Source organism: Acanthochromis polyacanthus, chromosome 4, assembly GCF_021347895.1.
Source record: "Acanthochromis polyacanthus isolate Apoly-LR-REF ecotype Palm Island chromosome 4, KAUST_Apoly_ChrSc, whole genome shotgun sequence".
NCBI lineage: Eukaryota > Metazoa > Chordata > Actinopteri > Pomacentridae > Acanthochromis > Acanthochromis polyacanthus.
In genome coordinates this window covers 17,553,102-17,575,399 of record NC_067116.1, presented here as the reverse complement: position 1 = coordinate 17,575,399, position 22,298 = coordinate 17,553,102, and the positions used below count along the sequence as shown (strand labels likewise).

At 40.0% G+C, this 22,298-nt stretch overlaps 1 protein-coding gene across 1 annotated transcript in view; it reads left to right on the top strand.

The window, feature by feature from the left end:
* Positions 1 to 22,298, top strand: part of lrrc7 (leucine rich repeat containing 7) — a 171,556-nt gene that overhangs the window by 46,801 nt on the left and 102,457 nt on the right. The gene's annotated exons all lie outside the window — the stretch shown is intronic.

Here is a 22,298-nt window from a genome sequence, read left to right as displayed (position 1 = left end):
AAGGGATGCAGGACTACATCCTGTTCATTTAGGGAATTCCCTTTTTGGCTGATCATAGGTGACAAATGCCATTTGGGAAACTCACTAATGTTTCATCTTGGTCCTGATGTATTTGGGAGTTTGGCCAATTTAATTTAGAAATTTTATGAGCAGTGGAGTCCTGCCATTGAAATTAAATATGGAATATCACACAGACTGAGCAGTTAGTCAACTTTAGCTCACTGCTTTACTGTTTTTACAAAAAAAAGTTGATGAACACTATTCAGTCTGTTGATGGTGTCCAAATGGCCTGCACAGTGTACAGGTTGTTGATGGGGTTTAAGTCAGAACTTTGGAGAGACTAGTCTAAGCTCTTAATTCGTTGCCATTTCTTTCACATTTTTGATTTGTGTTTGGCCTGTGTGCTGGGTGAACACTCAGCTGCATCCAGTATCCAACCTTCTAGTGGATGCTTTTAGGTTGTTCTTAACCCTCATCAGTACACGTGGCAAAACCTACTACTCTGTACACTTGGGATCCAGCTGGACCCCAGGAGTATTTCATCAGTTTCACATTTCTTTACGTGTCCATATCCTCTCAAAATATATTTTCCTAAAACGTGTGTCGTCTATAGATACAAATATGAAAGAAACAATGAAATTACTATTGATGATTACTGACGTGGATTGCTGACAATATTAGTATAAAAACTTCAGAATTGAAACGAAACACAATGTAACTGAAGCAGTCATCACAAGAGCAACATAACACAAACATACACAAGTAAAAGATGCACAGTCGGGCTGGATTTTTTAAATACATATATACACCACAGACCTGGTTACAATCAAATAAGCTTTAGCGTATGTGATGGCAACTATGTGGGTGACGACTACCTAAAGGGACTAACAAATCCAACTTGCAAATTAAAAAATATGACATCTTATTTACCCCTGAAGTCTGCATGGACCACAGGTGTACTGTTGAGGGTTAAGAATGCAGAGGCAATCCTCCGCCTTCGATATCCAGTATACTCTGTCTAAACCACCAGTTTCATTTGCCCAAAACAGCCCCAGAGCATAATACTACCACCACCGTGCTTGATGGAAGATTTAGTGTTCTTGGGATTAAAGACCTCAACTTCTTTCCTCCGAACATTTTTCTGGTCAAGTTTTTGTTTCATCCAACCACAGAACTTTCTTTCAGAAGGTCTTTTCTTTGTCCATATGATCAGCAGTCAGTTGGACTTTAACATGTGATGTAAAACACACTTGACTGTAGACACCGACACGAGTGTTGTAGCAGCCCAATCATAGCAGACCTGCTTTTTTATTTACCATCCTGACCAATTATTTGTCAGCAGTAGGTGACTGATTCTGTTTTCTTCCCAATCGTAGCCGTGACACAATGACACCACGTATTTTGTATTAACAAACGGTGGTTTGCACAGATGATTTTGGGATCAGCAATTGCTTTGAATTGGCTCCAAGTCACTGTCCTGACTTGTTCGAATCAATGATTTGCTTTTTCAAATCTTTGCTAAGCTCCTCAGACTTTCCCACTGTCTTGTTGTGGCTGAGAGTGGTTGTGAGTGTAACATATGGGCTCTATTTAAATAGGCCCAGAGGAGTCAGCAGCTGTAGTCAATCATAGTCCCTCATAGGAAGCTAAGAGGCCATGCCACTTAGAAAATGTTTTTACTTTTTACATCATCAAAACTGATACTTATAGTTAATGTATGTATATTTTAAACCCCATTTTTAATCTTTTTTTCCCCAAATACCTAAAATTAAACTATGAAAGAGCCAAAATTCATGGTGTTTCAGAAATTTCCATTATAGAAAATTAAGAGCTATAGGAGTCATTTAAAACTTTAGACTGCCATGCTGTAGATAGTCATTACATATGTGTGTAAAAATTTGTTGATGACTGTAACACCAAATGTTCCTTTGTGATACCGGCCTCGGGGTGACAGCCTGTAGATTTGTAGATGCAGATCAGCTGTTGCCTCTTCGTGGCGTCTTAATACTGCAGGCTGCTCTCAAACACAGTATTTATTGCTGCAGTATTTCCAGGAGATGTGCATCCCACCTCCACCCAACCTTGCAGCTGACCTTGTGCGGCCACTTAGTGAAACCCATCTAAACATTTCTGTCAGGTGTGGAGGAGGGAATGTCATGCTAGGATTTACAGAACACTGTCAGTACAGCTATTTTTACTTTGTAAGCTGTGCTGTCAATGGCAACCATCTGCAGAGCTTCATCACTCTTTATTTATCAGTGTAGTCTCAAAGCAAGCAGCTCCATTGACAACTCGTCGCATCTGATCTAAACCTGCTTTGATCCAATACTGATCATTGTACATCTAACTAAATATAATAGAACTGAGTATTCACATTAAATCTACAACTGTGTTTTGATAGCTGGCTGATATTTATTTATTTCAGCTTCTCAGTCGTAAGGATTTGGCAGTCTTTTCTTTGCCTTATGTGAGTGTAAACCAAACATGAGTTTTAAACTGTGAGTCAGAAAAAGCAAGCAGTTTAAAGACACGACCCGGGCCTTTAGAAAACTGAGCTTAAGATAAAATGCGAAATCAATGTGGACAAGAACTGACCAATGAGTATTCATGAAAAATATTTGTAAAAATCAGTTCTTAGATGACTAGATTTCCCTTTTGGAACAAAAGGGAATTACTTCATTTTCCCATTTGTTGCTATTTAATTACATTTAAATATCATCATAGCTCAACATACAATCACTTTAGTAATGTCCTTAAATGGAATAAAAATTTAGGGCAGAAGAATAAGCAAGAAAAACATGAGCAGGCAATGGCTCACGTTTTGTTTGCATATTCTTCTGCCTGAGCTAACAGACGTGTTGATTTAAAATGGAGTCGATAGGTTCTGACAGGCTGGTGAGAGATGGATCAGTCCAGCCTCACATCAAATCTGCTAGAGTTACATTGACCCACAAAATCTATAGTTTTCCAATAAAACACTGGAAAAAATGTACGCTTTGTAAGAGGCTATTGCTGTGGCAAGACCCATGTATATGGAGACCTAAAAGAAACAAGAGTGTTGTGTTTAATATTTGTACGAAAGTATTTTAACCTATTCAAACTATCCAGGCAGTTTTGTAGCAGAAATCAAAGCACACAGTGAAAGATATCAAGAGTAATAAACTACTAAAAATGTGACAAATGTTGAAGTAATTCAAAAAATGGATGGACCGACACAGTAGTTGCAGTAGTTCGGAGCCTTCCTTGGGGAGGCTGGTTCTTACAGACAGTAAGATCTGCCCATGTACCTCTTTCAGGGTTGCATTTAAGAGATAAAATGTTCCTCTCCAGGTTAGGTACTTCGGAGCGGCTATTTATTCTCCCCTCCTCGTATTATCATTCAGTAGCAGTCTTTTCAGCATCACAATTACAGACGGAAATAATTGCCATTTAAGCTAACACAACAAGCACAATAATTCTGTTTCATACATGCTCATAGAAATGAAGTTCTTTCCAGTGACTTCTGTTTGTCAATGCTTTGGAACACTTGGTATTACTAGAGATTGGAATCGAAACTAAAAGACTAGCAAGGTCAGTTACTGTGAACGTTCACACCACCTCAGGCCTGCTCTGAGTTCTTGGAGTAGAAAGTTGTTTCTTGCTGCTCTTCTCATGTATGAAGTGAAACAACCTCATCAGTTATGTCATGTGGATGCAGACCAATAGAAAAGAACAGGCTAAAATACATCAGGCATGTCATCATTTACAGCATTTATTGTAAAACAATGTATCTTGCGCTGTGGGCCAGCATAGCTATTCCATATATTTTGTGTGAGGCGTGTTAATGTGGACTGAATAACAGCACGAAAACACACTGCAATCTTTACATTTCCCCCCTCATTGTCAAACATAGATGGCTAAGTGAGAATCGCTGACTTATTAAGAGTTATAGGTTAGCATATTCAGAAGTAGGCTTACTGTGGCCAAAGTAAAAGTCTTTTTAACCTCTCAGTTGATTCAACAGACATAATGTCCAGCTGTCCAGTTAAAATGTGACCAATATACTGAGTACCAGCTGCATTACTGTGCACATGAACGTGGTCCAGATAGCAATAATAAATGTTTTCATCCAGCTCCTCTCCATCCATCTTCATCTATCGGTTCCTCCTCAACTGTCTTCGATTCCTCTCCTCAGGTATCATTTCTTCCTCGGCGATGGCAGGAGCGGTCGCCATAGAAACAGAGAGCCTACAGTGAAGGGAGAGAAAGACTGAGAAAGAAAAGAAAGAAAGGAAATGAGAGAGATAGAGAAGGAGAGAATGAAGGAAGTAGGGAGGCAGAGAGGGAGGGCAAACTTTCAGGTCTGCTCTTCATCCATCTCTACCTCTCAGTGTCTCTCTGCATCTGTGTTTGCTGTTTTTTTTTCTTTTTTTTTTTCTTGGAGCCTCTCCTGGAGCTTTCATCTGCTCCTTCTGTCCATCCCTGCAGCGCTATCTCTAATCCTTCATCCATCCCTCTGTGTCCTGGACTTAGGGGCCAATTATACCTTTTGGGTCCGACAAGCAAGGTTTATGATACACAGAAGTATACTTTACACAGCGTTTGTGCGCTATACTGGTTTATTGTAAACAGGGACGGATGAGTTCTTGCTTGAGGTAAAAGTGCTTGTTAGCTGCATTATTTACTTGTTGCTGTAGATGTTGTGGCTCGGTTAAAGGCAAAGGAATCAAAGTCTCACTGTGTGTCTCCTGACTGGAAGGCTGCCTCATTATTAGACGGCTTTCACTCTCCGAGTTTCTTAAATAAATACTGTCAGTTTGGTGCCACTGTAAACTCAAACAACCCACATGTGATGATGAAGGTTTTGAGAGTCATTGGACATTCAGTGGAAATGTAGATGGTAAATGTGTGTGTGTGGTGCAGGTTATGTGCCGGAGAGAGAGTGTGTTTGTGCGTCTCTGTTTTAATCTCATTCATATATTCATCAGTGCGGGAGCGAGGGAGAGGAGGCATAGAGAGAGAGAGAGAATATGTGAGATAAAGTGAAAGAAGGAGAAAGAAGCCCAGAAATCCATCCATCCGTCCATCCTTCTTTCCAGAGTGCTAATGTGATTTTTGATGTTTACATTAAACTTACAGAAGGCAGATGAATAGAGGAGGGAATTGGCAGAAAGAGGAGCATAATAGAGGTGAGGCGTCCTGGAAAGATGGAGACATTTAGAAAAGAGGACAAGGAAAATCAATTAGCTTCTCTTTTCTTGGTTCTGTTTTTATACAGGAAGCCGCTGTTAACTGAATTCGCGCTTCTCCGAGAGATATTTCAGATAAAAGGGCAATTAAATCCTCAGATGCAGACCAAAATAACATTGTTAATACACAAAGACGGACTCTCTGAAAATGCACTTCAGCTTGAAAGCTTACATCTCCGTGCATCCACCTCTCTGTTGTGTCTGTCTTCTGTGTACTGTTGTGCTGACAGCGTGGAAAAAAGAAAGTGTGCAGAAAACACACGAGACAGAATGCAGGCAAACAAGGCAAGAAAAAGACGGAAAAAGGAATGAAACCGCAGATCGAAATAGGAGTCGATGGCAGTGTGATAGAAAGAGGGATGATAGGACAAATTCCTGACCTTTGACCGTGGTTTGTCATTACCCATAATCCATCAGGAGACTGTTCATACAGTGGACAGCTGGCTTCATCTCACAGCCAGCCAGGTGTGACGCACGCCAGTTTTACTGATCTGTAAAGGGCTGTTACACCAGCAATATCAAGATGATTACATGCTGTAGAGTTAACAAACATGCCATAGAGATGCACACAGGTTATCATGTTTATTTGCACAGGTATCAGTATAAATTGTATTAGTAAGATAAGACTGAGATCGTCCTAACAAGGAGAACAAAGCATCAGTTGTGTCAGCAAGGCCCACCAAAATATGTTTGTATGTAACATTTGCAAGGCCTTCAGTTGTATCAGTAGCAACCTAAATCATTATGTGGCATTATTGTAGAGCAAAATCCATGTGGGGAGGAGGTCAGGGTGGATGGATTGAACAACAAAATGCTGAACTTACACACTGAAGACCACTTTTTGTTTCCCATTAACAAGCAAGGTCCAAGTTGTGTCCTTAAATTGTTCCATAACCAAATTTGTTATACCGATGAAATGAATTTATCTTTCATAGCCAGGCCCTGCCTACTGTAGACAGTGCTATGGCTTGTTGGAAATGTTCTGGCTTGTTTGTAGTTCCTTGAACCAATCAGAATCATCAGGTAGTGCAAAGCCCAGGATACAGTAACTGTGTCGCTGCAAAATAGCTACAAGGGGAATTGTTTAATGGGACACTTGCACACAGGGAGACTAGCAAGCACTGTCATTAAAATAGCTAATTCCCCCAAAATTTAGAGAGAGCTACACTACTGTTCAAATGTTTGGGTCACCCAGACAATTTCATGCTTTCCATGAAAACAGGACAACTTTATTGATGTGCTACCATAATTGCACAAGGGTTTCTAATCATCAATTAGCCTTTCAGCACCATTAGCTAACACAATGTAGCATTAGAACACAGGAGTGATGGTTGCTGGAAATGTTCCTCTGTACCCTATGGAGATATTCCATTAAAAATCAGCTGTTCCAGCTAGAATAATCATTTACCACATTAACAATGTCTAGCCTGTATGGACGAATAATTTCCTAAGTCTACATCCGGTCATTCAGACTACTTTATCTTAAATTACAGGCTTTGGTTAAACCTAATCAGTTTTCTTTGTGGCTTACACACAATCAAACACTAAACAAAGCTTCTCTGGAAACATTTGACTGATTTATTTTCCAGCAGTGATTTTGGAAGGGGCAGAAGTCCTGCACCTTTCTTATTTATGGGCTAGTTTTTATATGTGCTATTTGTGACAGAGGTCAAGTGAAATAATGGCACTTGATTTCAAACATTAAGTGCTACATTAATACCCTCCTTATTTTGGAACTTTGACAAAGAAAACATATTCTGTACAGTTAAGTATTCTGGATACCAATTATCAACAGTGCAAATGAATACTTTCAAGTAATGATTTATAATATTTAGTGTTCTGTATCTGTTCAGATTCCTCTCAGAATTAAAATAGTGTTGATTCTTTCTGTAATGTGGACACTCTATCTTTCAAAGCCATTTGAATGTGCTTAAAAACACTAGTCTTTTTTTTGTAAGTTTACTAAGTTGTTTGCATGTTTGAGCCAGTTCACTGGTAGTTCTAATTTACTGAGCTTGAAAATGAAAATAGACTTTGTGCAGCTTTATTTGCAGTAATTCAGCAATGGTGATTTTAAATGGAAATACTTTTCCTTCACATAACATCACATAAATAGAAATAAAGATCTGTATATACAGCTCCAACCTAAACAGATATGAATGGCAGAAATTCCTGGATGTGTTCCTGGTTAAAAGCCTGGAATGAAAATTACAACCACCCATGAGAGGTACAGTGAAGAGGAGTACAGATCTGGATCAGAGTTACTGCACCCACCTGCAGCTCAGTGTTGGAAAGACCAAAGCTGCCATCCTCTGTCACCGTCCAGCATGAGGAGGTGGAGACTGCAGACTCAGAGACTCACTTCTTTCACTTGTTCCACATGTTTCACCAGTTGGTTGCAGAGAGTGCACTTTTTTTTTCCTCTTATGCTGTGAGGTGACATGAAAGCTGCTCTCAGTTAGGAGGCTACATCAAGTTTCACCAAGAATGACACTTCTGCTTGTGATCACAGGTGATTTCACACTTGGCTAAAGTGGAAAGTTTACTTTCACAAAGATGTGAAGAGGAAAGAATTGAAGAAAAAAAAAGAAACTACTGTCAGAGTGTCAGATTAAAAGCGATGCCAGACATCTTAACCTCACAACAGCGGTCTGCAGTTTAATGTTCTATCTATTTAGGGCAGTGTTCTACTTTCTGCACAAGTATGTGATAGGATTCACATGAAGTTGTCATTATCTCCCCAAGTCCACGGGAGTCTGCATGGACCTCTTCACTGTTGTCCACATACAGCACAAAACCTGTGGTGACTGCAAGGGCAGCGGTGTTCATGGGGGAAATACACTACCGTTCAAAAGTTTGAGGTCACTCAGGCAATTTCATGTTTTCCATGAAAATTCACACTGTTATTGATGTGCTAACATAATTGAACAAGGGTTTCTAATCATGAATTAGCCTTTCAACATGATTAGCTAATGTAATGTAGCATTAAAACACAGGAGTGATAGAGATAGGAGAGATATTCCATTAAAAATCAACCGTTTCCAGCTAGAATAGTCATTTAACACATCAACAATGTCTAGACTGTATTTCTGATTAATTTAATGTTATTTTCATTGAAAAAAAACATTTTTCTTTCCAAAATAAGGACATTTCTAAACTTTTGAATGGTAGTGTAGATGACGACCAGCTGCACATGTATGGAATGGAGTCGTCCCATCGACTTCCAAGTAGACGTCAAAATAGTATAACAAAAACAGGTCTGTGGTGTCGGCAGCTGTCTGTGTGTGTGTGTCCACAAAGAAGTATGATCATGACTTCCTCATGGGTACCTCCATGGTGCGGCCTAACATTTGTGTCTACAGGAAAATGGCAGTACTGTACATGCTCAGCATTAGTGTCTGTAGAAGTTTATCTACTGTACATCTACGAAACAGAGTCCTCCAAATGGTCTCCAAGGTGTCTACAAAATCTAATAATTACAGCTGTTCGTGTGTCTGTCTGAAAAGGATTATAATAAATGCTTAAGGAAAAACATTTTTGATTTATTGTAGCAGATTAACATTCTACTGGTCTGACTCACTGAATCCAGACTTTGGGTATAAGTCTGCCATTTCCAGGAGCACATTTCACACAGGTTTCTAATTCTCCTCCACTATCTGCTGGTCATCATTGTCAAAATCCCTTCACTACCAGAAACGGCAACAACAACCTCCAAGGAGCAACCTACACACTGCAAATGGCAACTTTCCCAAAGATTTGGATCGTGCAGTGAGACAGACCTGCTGGATTCTGTCATTGACTTAGCTGTTTTAATGAAAGTGACATTTCAAGATATGCAAACAAGCCAGAATGTCCTTCGATAACCGAATGATCACAAGGTGCAGCCTGACCATTCTCTCGTACAGACACAATGCTGTGGATATGTGGCAAAATATCCTTTATACTACAAATGATGTTGAAGTTTTGACCTCCTCATTCCCCTTCTTGCTCCTTGGAAACAGATGAAGTTGCGCAAAGAGTTTATATTGTCCATGACAAAGACATGCATAACCAACTAGAATCAACAACAAAAACAAACAAAACTCCTATCTGTGGACATGATTCACTGTTTAATCACTGCTCCCTACCAGCTAACCTTTGTAGTGATGAGGAGGTTTAGATGGAAGTCAGCTGAGATTACACTCACAGAAACAAAAGATAATAAGCTGAGTTTATATTTAAGCATTAGATATCTCAAAATTGTCTACTTCATTAAGAGAAAACATGCAGATTCAGCCTTCCTGATATCAAAGAATCCAGCACCAGAACATGAATATATTTAATATAGACACAATATGTTCAGAAATCTTGCTCTGCACCAAAGAACAGCTGCACATGTTGTGGTGCTTTGTTATTGAGGAGAAACTGCGATATCTTTTGTACCATTAAACTAAAACACATGCAGCTCCTTTATACATGTAAATCTTCATGGTGACTCTGGAGCTCCAGTCCTTATGACTGTCATTTTAATCCTTATTCATCTTAAATACAAGAATCAAGTTGCCACGCTTTACTGCACTCCAGTTACCTAGCAACACCCATTCACAAAATACCATATAAGGCATATTGCAGTATGGAAACTGAATGTACTCGCGGATTCAGAGAGTCAGGCACAGCGAGAGGACATGAAAGAGATGTGGCTGTTCAGGGGTAAATAACAAACCAGGAAATGTGCTGTTATGTGTGTTTGAGGTTTAGAAAAAGAAAATGGGAGCATGTGGCTGCTCGGCGGGTTGCGGTGTACAACACTGATGACTGCAAAGTAGTCAGTTTGACTCATACCTCATCCTTTTACATGCTAGAATGCCCAAGTGCAAGATTTGTGTGTGTCTTAACCCATCACTTGCTCAGTCATCCCGTGTCCTGACCAAGTTTCACAGTCAATAAGTCAGTTTAACTCCTGGGGCAGGTTCGACATCCACAGAGTGGTGCTGCTGTCATGTACTACTGCAGCGCACCGTGTTGTTTAAATACCAGCTCCTACCTATCATGTTATCCCATGTATTCCCCGTCTTTCCTCACCGTGTCTCTCTATTGTCAGTGAGTCATTCATTCTGCTGGTCAGCCGGCCAACCAACCAACCAAGCAGCCAGCCAATTAGTCATCTCAGTGGGAGCAGACTAAAACTTGGTCTCTTCCCACACCTAATACCTAACAGATCTTAAGGCTTACAATACAGACAGTAATGGGCACTGTGCACAAGACAGCTTTATAAACTGCAGCTTTTGGCCCTCGGAAGAAAAAAAAACTGTGATTGATGAAACTGCATCACCATAGCAACCATTGATATTTCATATTGTCAGGAAGAAGACTCTGCTAATGTCTTTCACTTCTCCTCTAATCATTTATTACAGTGTTTTTAGATTATTGTGACTTAAGGCATCATGAGGCTGATTATACACATTCGAATCTAATGCTGATCTGATGTACAACCCTTTCAAATGTGAGCAAACATCTGTAAATGAACAACATGAACATCTTCTTTGCCTGCAGTGAGATGGTCTTGGCAACGACTGTTTCAAAGTTTGTTGCCGCTTATTCCTCAAAGGAAATTTCTTAAAAATGAAACAAGTTTTTCCCACTACAGGGAGCAATATTTAAATGATGGCTTCCAGAGCGGTTTATTGCATATTGGTGCAGCTGATGTGGATGGATGTACTGTTCCCACTCTGAGGCAAAAGCAAATTAAGCAAATTAAGCAATCCTCCAGGGAGCTGTAAGGGGCTCACAGCCAGCAGTGGCTCCTCAAACTAGTCCTTTTAAAAATGTCAACTTGTCAGTCAGATGTCCATCCATCCATCCATCCATTCTCTATACACCGCTTTATCCTCACTAGGGTCGTGGGGGGGTGCTGGAGCCTATCCCAGCTGACTCGGGCGAAGGCAGGGGACACCCTGGACAGGTCGCCAGTCTGTCACAGGGCTACATATACAGACAGACAGTCACACTCACATTCACACCTACGGGCAATTTAGAGTAACCAATTAACCTCACTATATTTTTGGTGTGGGAGGAAGCCGGAGTGCCCGGAGAAAACCCACGCATGCACAGGGAGAACATGCAAACTCCATGCAGAAAGATCCCAGGCCGAGATTAGAACCGGCGATCTTCTTGCTGCAAGGCAAAAGTGCTAACCACTACTCCACTGTGCATCCCTCAGTCAGATGTATTTTGTCATAATTTGACACAACATATCACTTTTTTTACTTTTAATTTCTTTCCAGTTAAGTTTTTTAATAATATTTTTTTCTCCTAACATTTACCCTTTGCAAAAATACTTTTAGCCAATTGGTAATTTTTTTTATACCAAAATGCTCGGCTGTCATTTAGCTTCCTGGTGGTGCTTTAGAACAGCAAATTTCCAATGTCAGTACTGTTATCTTTCAGTGTCATTTATGTCATAGTTGCTTGACTGAGCCCAAAAGGTTTCATTACTGGTGTTGTCATTTTGATTTGTTTCTGTTTCACTCGTCTGAAGCGCTTCATTCAATGAGTTGGGGAAAAAAACACTCAAGTAAGGGAGACATGAACCCGAACTGATCGCTTGTAGTGTTTTGGTACTCATTCAGGTGTCTAATGCAAGGAAATCATGCATTGCTCCTGACTCTGTGACTCTTTAGGAGCTCAGGAAGCCCACTCAGGCGGAGAAAAGTCTGTCCAGTGTGTGTGTGCAGTACTGATTTCCCTACTCTGATTGGAGATGAGTTAAAGTCTCCATGAATCATATTATGATTCCATACCACTTACTCACAGACCAACCTCAATGAATTGTTCACCTATAAGCACATCTTACTGTCCAGTAGCTTCCTTTCTGTGCTTGTTGTCAAAGCAACAGTGCAGCTTGGTGTTGCCCCAAAAATGGCCAGAATTTTTTTAAAAAAAGTGTACATCTATGTTATTTATCAAATTTCTGTGCTTTAGTTTAATTTCAGTTTAGTGTATAAGCTTCTCCTTTTTCTACTTCTTCTGTGCTCCAATGAAAGCAAACTAACACGGAGCGGAGCAGCAACAGTGAAGGTTAAGCTTAATATTAGCCATATGATGCGCTGCCATCATTAATATACATTCACATTAATAGAATTATATGACCAGGGGCCGCATTTAGGTACAACCAAGGGATAGATTTGTTTTGTAGCATTGTTCAATGAAGGACCAATGCAGATTCAGAGATACGGTTGAAGGAGGCACATATCCATTTAATTTGGAGCTTGTTTAAGGATTGCATTTGAATTTGGATGAATTTTTTCCTGTTGTAAGTGAGGGTCAATTGGGTTAAAGCAGAATATTTAATGTTAATAATAATAAAATAAGAAGAATTCTAAACTTGATTTGTACACCACGATTCATACAAGAAATGCTGCTCATGGTCCTTCACAACTAAAGAGCTTGAAAAGAGCTACAGGCATGAAGTGCTTTTCACATCAAAACAGATATGAAATAGAGTAAGGTCATGACCTCAGTGTGTTACAGAGAGAAATTCAACATTTCCCTCATGAGCAGCACTTGGTGACGACAGGAAGGAAGAAATGAGTAGAAAGAAATAAGCTGTAAATACTGAATGATCTTCTGTCATCAGTTTGTATTAGAAATCATTGATCCTTATTAGATGTTACAAGGTCATACTTATTACTTGTCCACATGGAGGCTGTGGTCCAAACGTGCAGTAGATCATCATCAACATATTCTATACATGTCCACTATGAGTCCAATCAAACGTCCTGTTTTGGTTTTCCAGCACATGTGCAGTTGGTGACTCGTAGCATAGTGCCGACAGAGACACTAAATAATTGGATAGCTTGTGAATGTCTGCACAGATGTACCCTTTGATGATGAAATATACATGAAGTGGGCCCTCGTGGACCCCTGTGTATTCACAGATGGAGACAGTATAAGACTAACCTCATCCTTATGTACTGACCTTGTCCTGGAAGTGACTTGAACGTGACCCACGTGTCCTCGATTACAGCTGCAGAAATCCAAACATCATCCTGGGATACAAGGTCTGAAACTATTGATTCTTCAGTACTTTTTCTTTCTCCTTGCAAAATTTAGTTGCCAAGTGATTTTGGCTGAAGCTCCTCTAACTGGCTCAAATTGTATTTGTTGCTTGGCAACATTAACTTCGTGAACATCTTAACAGGAAGCAACTATTGAGGCTTCAGTGATTTAATGACACAGTTGTTTTTGTTGGCTCTGCAACAGGCTGTCAGTTCGCTGCATGACGTCCTGCTACCTGCAGGGTCCCATCTCATACTCATATTGTCTTTCTGGAATGCAACTGTGTGTGCTTTTGTGTGTATGTGTGTGTCTCTGTATGTGTGTGTGTCGAAGATACTCCCTTTTCAAGCTGCATGTGAATAGAGCTGTAATGATCCAATTCTCTCAACCATCCCCTGGGACACATGTTTGTAACTATCACAACAACTTGCTAAAAAACAACAGTACCCTTGTCTTAATGCAAGTCTAAATCTAAACTGAACCCTATAACCAAACCTAAGCTCTTAACATGCTGTGAAAGAACGACTGCCAGATATCTTCACCCTCAAGGTCTGAAACTCAGATTGGGCCTTTCAAAGATATAAAGCACACAGATTAGAAGTCCTGTGCAGATGTGACCGGGGCTGCCTAAACTAATATGTGCCCAGTGTATATAACTTTTGAGCCATAACTTGGATCATGCTGCTGATAATATATATTCTTACAGTTCTGGGAATCCTGCAGTTGTGATGTTACAAGCATCATATTTGCCGATAAAACCTGCAAAACACGCAAGAGGTGTTAAAGGAGCGGCACTTAGATGCCCAAAATAGGCGAAGCCTTTAAATGTACAGCCTTGTGACCTACGTTTATAGCAGATCCATGCTTGGCTCTCTAAACCAGGGCCGTTCAAAATAGGACCTGTGGGCAAAATCAACTGAGTCCAAGCTGCCTGAAATAGGACCTGTGGGCAAAACCTGGCGCTCATAAAATGAGTTTGGCCCACCAAAGTGTTACACAGAGTGCAAAATGCGTTGTGCCTCATTTATATTCTTTAAATTTGATCACATCTCCTCTGGTTTATTTTAAGAAAGGCTTCTGTATCCTTTTCAAGAAACTGTGTTTTATCAAAACTTTGAAAGTCTGAAAATACTTTTTAACATCCACGTAAGGTTTAAAATATTTTGTCTCTACCTGGTGGATGTTCTTCATCTTTTTGCATGAACTCCAACGAGTTGATTCTATGTTCCTGCAGCACTTCCTGCCAAACTGATAATCAGATTAAACCACCTCATGTTTCTTCATGTTAACCATTTTACACATTAAGAGCTGTTGGACTCATAAACACTCGCACAGCTTCATCGGTTTCATCCACACTGTTATTCTCTTTTGCTGCCTTTTTAAACTGTCGCTTGTATGTGGAAAGATAAAATCCCAGTTCTTAATCTCACCTTGTAAGCTCGTAAGCTCTAATTGGCTCCCTTCATTTCAATTTTTATTTTTTTTATCCAGCTTTTTTGAAGTCTAAAACAAATCTGAGATGTGGCCAGTGAAATCTACATTAAAATGTTTTGATTTTAAAAAGTATAACCTTTATGTCTAACATCCACACTACTGCATCATTTGCTGTCTCTGTTTTAGATTAATAAATGTCAGAGTTTTTTAGTCTGAACAAACAGAGACTTTTGTAAATTATGAGACAGATCCCCATGTTCCTTCTCTGTTTGGGTTTTAGCCAAAATAGAACAGTCAAAAACTGCAGTTCCTTGAATGACCACTTGAGGTTGACTCTAAAAGTCAGTCAGTCCCCAAAACCCCCATGTTAAAATGTTCAACTTTACAGCAGAAATAATCATGTTTACAGAATGTTACAAAAATGGTTTAGGTTGCTATCACCAGTGTCCATATTCAACACCATGTAGGTACATTTTTATATAGTTTAGCTATTTAAATTGTGTTCAGGCCTTAAAATTATGCATCGGTACTATCACAGGACAGTCTATTGCTCCACTTACACTCCACCTGTTGGCTCCTTTTTAGATTAGCCAGGAGTTAGGAGGCACTGCCAAGATGACAGCCATCACATTGAGCTTCAAAACCACTGTTCAGGAAAATGTATCCATCTTTATATACAACCTTGGACATGGTCCTGTCCCGTGACTGACATTCAGTGGTTTGTTTAACAGTGATAGCAAATTATAGCTGTTCTTGATCTTGTTGTCTGTGCTACCAGATGCTGTTAAGGAAACCTGTGGTTTTATTTATTGTTACCCGTTCTTCCTTCTCTTCCCATTCATATATTCCATAACTAAGCAGCCAACCCCTGCTTCACATTTACATCTGCAATTGCATTCCTACTGTACATAGATGGCCATGCAACATGCATTTAACACATGTTAATATGCATGAAGATTAATGCTGAAACACTGCTAATATGCTTGTCGGGATGGCAACAGTTTTCACATCAGTTTTAAAATTCTTATTATATATGAAAAAATGTTTGCACTACTGTTACTTCTATTATTTTTCACTGTTGCACCTTATAGCATTTTTACTGCTATATATTTTGATATACTTTATTTTTAATATGTATTTTAACACATACTTTAATTTGCTCAATCTGTGCAGAGCTAATTGCAACAGAATTTTGTTCTGTGTGCACTAATTTCATACTAAATAACAGCAAAGTCTGTTTTAGTCTAAAAATGAAAGCTTATTGGAGTGGATGTAGCCTTTGAGGTTTGGAACCAGGCTGAACAGCCAATCTTACCTGTAAATTTTGAGAGTTATTTTGGTTATATTTGTTAATCAACTTTTATTACAAGCCTCACATTGATTTCCAGCAAAAGTTAGAACAGTTTGGGGTATTTCACAAGAGAAATCTCTATATCGAGTCTGTGTTGTTTGTTTATATTGGTTGATCATTGTCCATTAGATCTAATCAAACCACACCTGTAAACACACACTTAAAGCCACTGTACAAATCCTAAGAACCACATTTGAAAAAAAAAGTTATATCTGCTGTATTATTAATTCAAATAGTACTGCTAAATGATTAGATTTTAAAAGTAACAGCCCTGAATAGTATTTTTATCTTGTATTTGTGATCACACTGTTGGACACAAAAACACAAGCAGCAGTCAGTCATACACTGACACCATGTGAATCTCAGTAAAACCTCTTGGTATTGATTTTAAATCACTGTAAAGCTCAGCCTCTTATGGCTCATTGCTTTTATAAAAGACTGATCATATAATGCAGTGCTGTATTTAAACAGAGTGTGAGTATAGCAGTGCAGCTAGGTGTAGGAAAACCATGAGGAATTAACATTCTTTCATAGCAAATATTCAAAAGTTACTTAACATTTTTCACACATTTAACAACTTTTAAACTCTAAAAAAACAGGTGGGCAGTGCAGGAAATGTGGCATACAAAATAAAAAAAAAACATGATAATTAGTGCACACATTTGCACATTTTAATATGAAGTGATCCCAAATTAAAACCCATACAGTAATTACCAACTTGTGCCAACACGAGTAAATAAAAAACATATTATTGCTGTTCCAAAGAGAAGCTTGCAATTATCAGTAGCTATGTGTGAGGGAAAGCAGCCTCTCTCTACAGGGCAGCACAAGTTTTTACTCTTCCACCACCAAAACTACCTCAACTATATTTAACAGGCTTAATCTGATTAGATCTACCAAAAATTCTAATTTCATGGATAATGTCACACTCAGATTCACTACTAGTCTAAACAGTGACTGCATCCCGCAGCCACAGCCTCAGGTGTTTCACAAAATTACAGACTAGCAGCTACAAAAACCTCAAATGAGTGTAATATTCACTTTTAATGATGGAGTTCTGGAAATAACTGCAGTTGGAACTTTCAGCATGCTTTCTTTAATGCTCATACTTAGCTCTGCTGATGTTTCGAGCAGAGATTAAATGAAATTACAGACTTGACTATGCAGCCCCGCACTTACGCTGCAGCATTAGCATTTCTCTGGTGTTGGCACGGCATTAAAACCCAAGTGTGGAGATCGTTCTGGCTATGCGAGACTAAACATTAGCTAGCCAACATTTTCTGCCAACTCGCTGACACTGTGAAGTAAAGCACCAGACCAAAGACATTTGAAAGTCTCGAGGTTTAGCATTGCAGTTACTTTCAATAAGCCAATTGATGATGCGTGCGTGTTTGGTGGGAGAAAGCCGAATACTTTTTAACCTGTTTACCTCTTTTTACAAATTCATGATTAGCTTTAGCTGTTCAGTGCAATGTTTGAGGGGTGCTGGGGCTGGCATTGGTGATGACACATATTGTGGGCTGCTTTCTTCAGTAACAGAGCTTTTTAATGGAGGTACTGGTTCATCCCAGCAGTCAGCCTCTTTGCAGGTGTAGGATTGTGTCATAGCAGCACATTAAGCGCTATTTTGTGAGTATGTGTGTTTGAAATGGAAATTGAACCTTGTTTCAAAGTCTCAGAGGCAATTTTTGCTCATCAATCACCATTTATGAGGGTGTTCTGACACTCCTTGTGGCACTAATGCTCTTTGGTCTGACTAGTTTCTGACATTGCTGGTAGGCCTCATATCTTCCCACACTTTGCTTTCACTTCAGCTGTTTTGCCATTTGTACTGTCATCCATTTTCTAAAAGTAGTCTACTTTGTTGTAGAAAGTCTTCTGAGATCTAAATGATCTGACTAAAAAGCTCAAAGACCTTTCAGTTTGGGGCTCTTTTTTGCCAGGCAAACAGTGCAGTCCCACCTGATAGGTAGTCAGATTTAGTGGAAGGATGTTTCAGCAATGGAAGTGAAAAATGTGATGTTAAAGTGGACCTGAAAAACTTCAAGGTGACCCAGGAAGGAAAGAAAGAACGAAATCTGGGCAGAGAATGATGAGTTGTGGAGTGACAGAGTGATGTCCTGGCCGGCTTTGTGTTTTCTCACAGACTGTTACCAAACTCAGTGAGTCTTGGAGAATCCCAGTGCTGCCATCTGGGTTTAACTGGAGCTTCATCCTGGCACTGCCAACTGGCACAGATGGCATAAGGATACTATATCACTGGTACAGTAGAGTCGAGGACAGTGGAGTGAAGTGCAATGTCAGAGGCCAGTTCAAGTCATGACAGGAACCACGTTATTTTGTCCAGAAGAGTTCAGGAGGGTTTATAAAAGTATATTTCAGAAGTCAGCCTAGTTAATCTTGTTGTAAATGGTCTGCACTTATGCACCGATCTGCCACAGCATTATGAACACTGACAGGTGAATGAATAACATCGATCATATTGTTACAATGTAATGTTCTGCTGGGAAACCTTGAGTCCTGACATTCATATGGATGTTTGACATGTACCACCCACCTAAACACTGAAGGTCAAACAACCTCCCATTGCAACAGCAGTCCAACAGCAGTTCCTAGATTCAAATCTAGTTGAGCATCTGTGACATGTACCAGGATAAGCCTGATCTAGGTAGGTCCCACCCTGCAACCCACAGAATTCACTCTCACCATCCAGGTCCCACAGAACATCCTCAGAGTTCCTGTGTCCATGCCCCACTGGGTCAGAGGAGTTCTAGCAGCATAAAAGGGACCAACATAATATTAAGCAGATGGTCATAATGCCATAATGTCTTGCCTGATCTGTGTGTACCACTTTTCTACCTTAGTGGTACTCAAAGTGTCACTTGCACACACAATCACACTCCAGTGGTGACAAGGTGCTTGCCTGACATCCAGAGCAACTTTGGGTTCAGTGTCACAAGGACGTTACCAACATTGTAATTAGTGGACAGTCAACTTTATCACCTGAGCAACATCTACCATTGTGCTTTACTTGTTCATGGCCTCCCTCACAAAATGGCCACACCTTTCAGTCTTTCTCCTGCAGAATCACTGATTGCCATTGAATTGACTGAAACCCCATCCTGACTGACACTGCCCTTTTGATAGGAAGCTTTTATCTCAGCATTTAGCTGAGGCAGATAATTGGGAGGAAGAGTACTGGAGAGCACTAACAACAGAAATCTAATTTGAATCTTATCACAGCAATAAATCAGTGCCTTGATTGTTTCATTTACTTCTTATTCTTGGTTTTGACCTTTGGGTAGATTTACTTACTTAGAGGAACCTATGTGCCACACTCAAATAGTTGAACATCTTCAAGTTGAGAAGCTACCCAGTGCAACAGCAGACATCTGTTGACCTTAAAACATCTTCAATGAAGCCTCTGTGGGTAAGAGTCGGAAGACAGGGACAACCACTGTCACCATCTTCAGATCAGTTTATCCTGATGATCCTATTATCAAACCTGTCACAGACCTGCTCTCTGATCTCAGGGCCAGTATCCCTCTGTATGGAATGAAAAATGTTGATGTAATCTTGACTTTTCTACTTTACTAATCTTAGCTAATGAACATGAAATCTTGAACTTAGGTGTCACCAACAGACTCCGCAGATGGAGTTTTTACTAATATGAAAGTACACACAGGAATTTTAGCTAATAATGAATTGCCAGCATGTTCACACTTAAAAAAGTTAAAAAAAAAGTGAGGCCTGTTTGTTAAATGGATTTACTGCTCCACTGAGTGATATTCACGGAAACCAACACTATTGAATTGACCTCATGCTGACTGCGGATGAGCTGATTAGCCTCTAAACAGCAGCCGACTCAGATGGCTACTGACTATGAGCAGCAATGTGCCACATGTTGAGCTCCAGATAAGACTGCTAATTTACCATTTATCGTGTCCTGCACAAAACCAGCAGGGTCCTCTACGCGTTAGTCCAGCTGCATGAGTACCGTACATCTGCAGCAAGCCTTCCACATTTGAAATTTTAGAAGCACATTTTTATCTTTTGGGCTACCAGCATATGTTTTCAAGAAATGTCATGAGCTCAACTGAGGTGAAGCTTCAGTGGCTGCACAGCGATCATCCTTTCTGATTGATGGCACCTTCACTGTTCAGATTCAGATTTAATTTTGGACACTAAAATGTTGGTCAAGAGGAGAATGAAGAGGAGTAGGGACACATTTATCCCGGGCATCAGGCCAAACGCTTTACGTTTTTGGCAGTGGGGGCAGTTGCTGATAATGTTGGCGACTCTCAATCACACAGCTCATCGTCCCAACATCATTGTTGCTGCTGCTGCTGCTGCTGCTGCTGCAGGCCAGCGAGGAGAACTGTTTTATGTAATGACAGTGTTGGCTGGATGAACCCTGTTAGAGTTGAATTTGTAAATACATTTATCATAATCGAGCCTTAGAGCATTAACTGTGTGTGCATAGTATTTTACATGACTATTTTCATAGAATACCACTCACTCACACCTATCTGCACACATCTCTCCATCTCTCCATCTCTCTCTCTAGTCTCCACATCCCAGTATATTTCCACTCTTTCAGCTTAGCACACCCCCTTGTGTAACTCGAGCTCTTATGCTATGTTTTCATTTCTGCTTGTGTATAAAATAAACTTCGTATGGGAGCAGTCTTTGTAGCTCGCACTAATGTGTCTTGTTACACTGTGCTGTGTTACCCTTGCAAGTAAAATTACAGTCTCCGTGTCTTTCTGGTTCGGTGAATATCTTCTTATGTTATGTGGGAGCTCTCAGCGGAGCTTCTCTCTGACATATAACTTGGTCCTTCGAGCCGGATCCGAGGATTCCTTCCCGACGTCGAGGAGAGCCGACACCGAAGTCTGTCGACAGCGATCGTCGCCAAGCAGCGAGATCTGAAAATCCTGGGACGTGAATTCGTGGCCAGGTCGGTGAAAGGAAAAGCGATCCCTCGGCGCTGGGTGTGAATCCAAGGATCCGATCCAGGAAGTGACACCGATCAGAACCACGGGTGAGAAAGAGATTCCGCTAGCATGATAAAAGAGATTCCGCCGGCAAGGTGTACACAGGTGTGAGTGTGAAGAGATTCCGCCGTAATGGCATGATAAAATAGATTCCGCCGACATGAGGAAAGAGATTCCGTCAGCAAGGTGTACACAGTGTGAATGTGAAGAGTGATTGAGAAATTCAAGCACATTATATCTGTGAATACATTTTGTCAGATTAAAATATGTTGACTTTTGTTTGGCTTACATATATTTGCAATGTAAACAATATAGTAGGGAATATTTGTACTTGATATTGACTTACCGGTGCTGTATATTTCTTAAAATTCCATTAAGTACAACTTTTGTTAGGTTGTGAAAATCCCATTGGCTGGTCTTTATTCTACTGTAATAATGTAGTTACAGTTAGAAGTGCTAATGGATTGCACCTGTCGAAAGCAATCATGTCTGTATGTATAAATAATACCAGGACAAGGCTGGATCTGTCATAGAAACACAACAAAACTGTTTTTTAAGGTTGCCAGGCACACAATTAAGATGCCACCAAACACCGCTTTTATTGAAATGTAGCACTTGTCCTTCATTTCCTTTGGTAGAGTTGCAGCTGGAATTATTTAAAACAGCTTCAATAACATAAACTTTGAAGAATTTTTTTTTTCAGATCTCACTCACACCTGGTGATGAGGATAAAAAGATTTATTGGCTGTCAGATTCTCCCACGTGTCTCTTATCCACAGAGCTCAAGGTTCTTCAGTTTGGCTCTGCAGGTTTGCTGTTGTTACTGATGAAGGCCTTGTCCACACTAATACGGAGGCTTTTACAGGCAGATATCTTCGTCCTTAAAAAATAAAAACTCTCTCTACGTGACCATTGTGTGCAATATATCACTTTCCACACAAGAACACAAAAACAACTGCAAACATGGTAACAAGCATGCCGGGCCGGTCTACCTCAATACAACAATATACTGAGAAGATTCTGTTAGTTTGTTGTTTCTGCAAACCTTAAACTGCAGATACAGACGCAGAGGGTTTGTGTGCTGGTGAGGTGGCGCAACAATGCCAAGTTTAGTTATTAACTATGTAGCAGTTATTGAATAAAGCAACAATGAGCATGCATGAATTGAGGGGAAACACATCTGGAGACTTAATCCGTGCTTTACAAGGTTTTCTCCGTTTGGTTGACCTTCAACACTTTTTGCATGTGGAT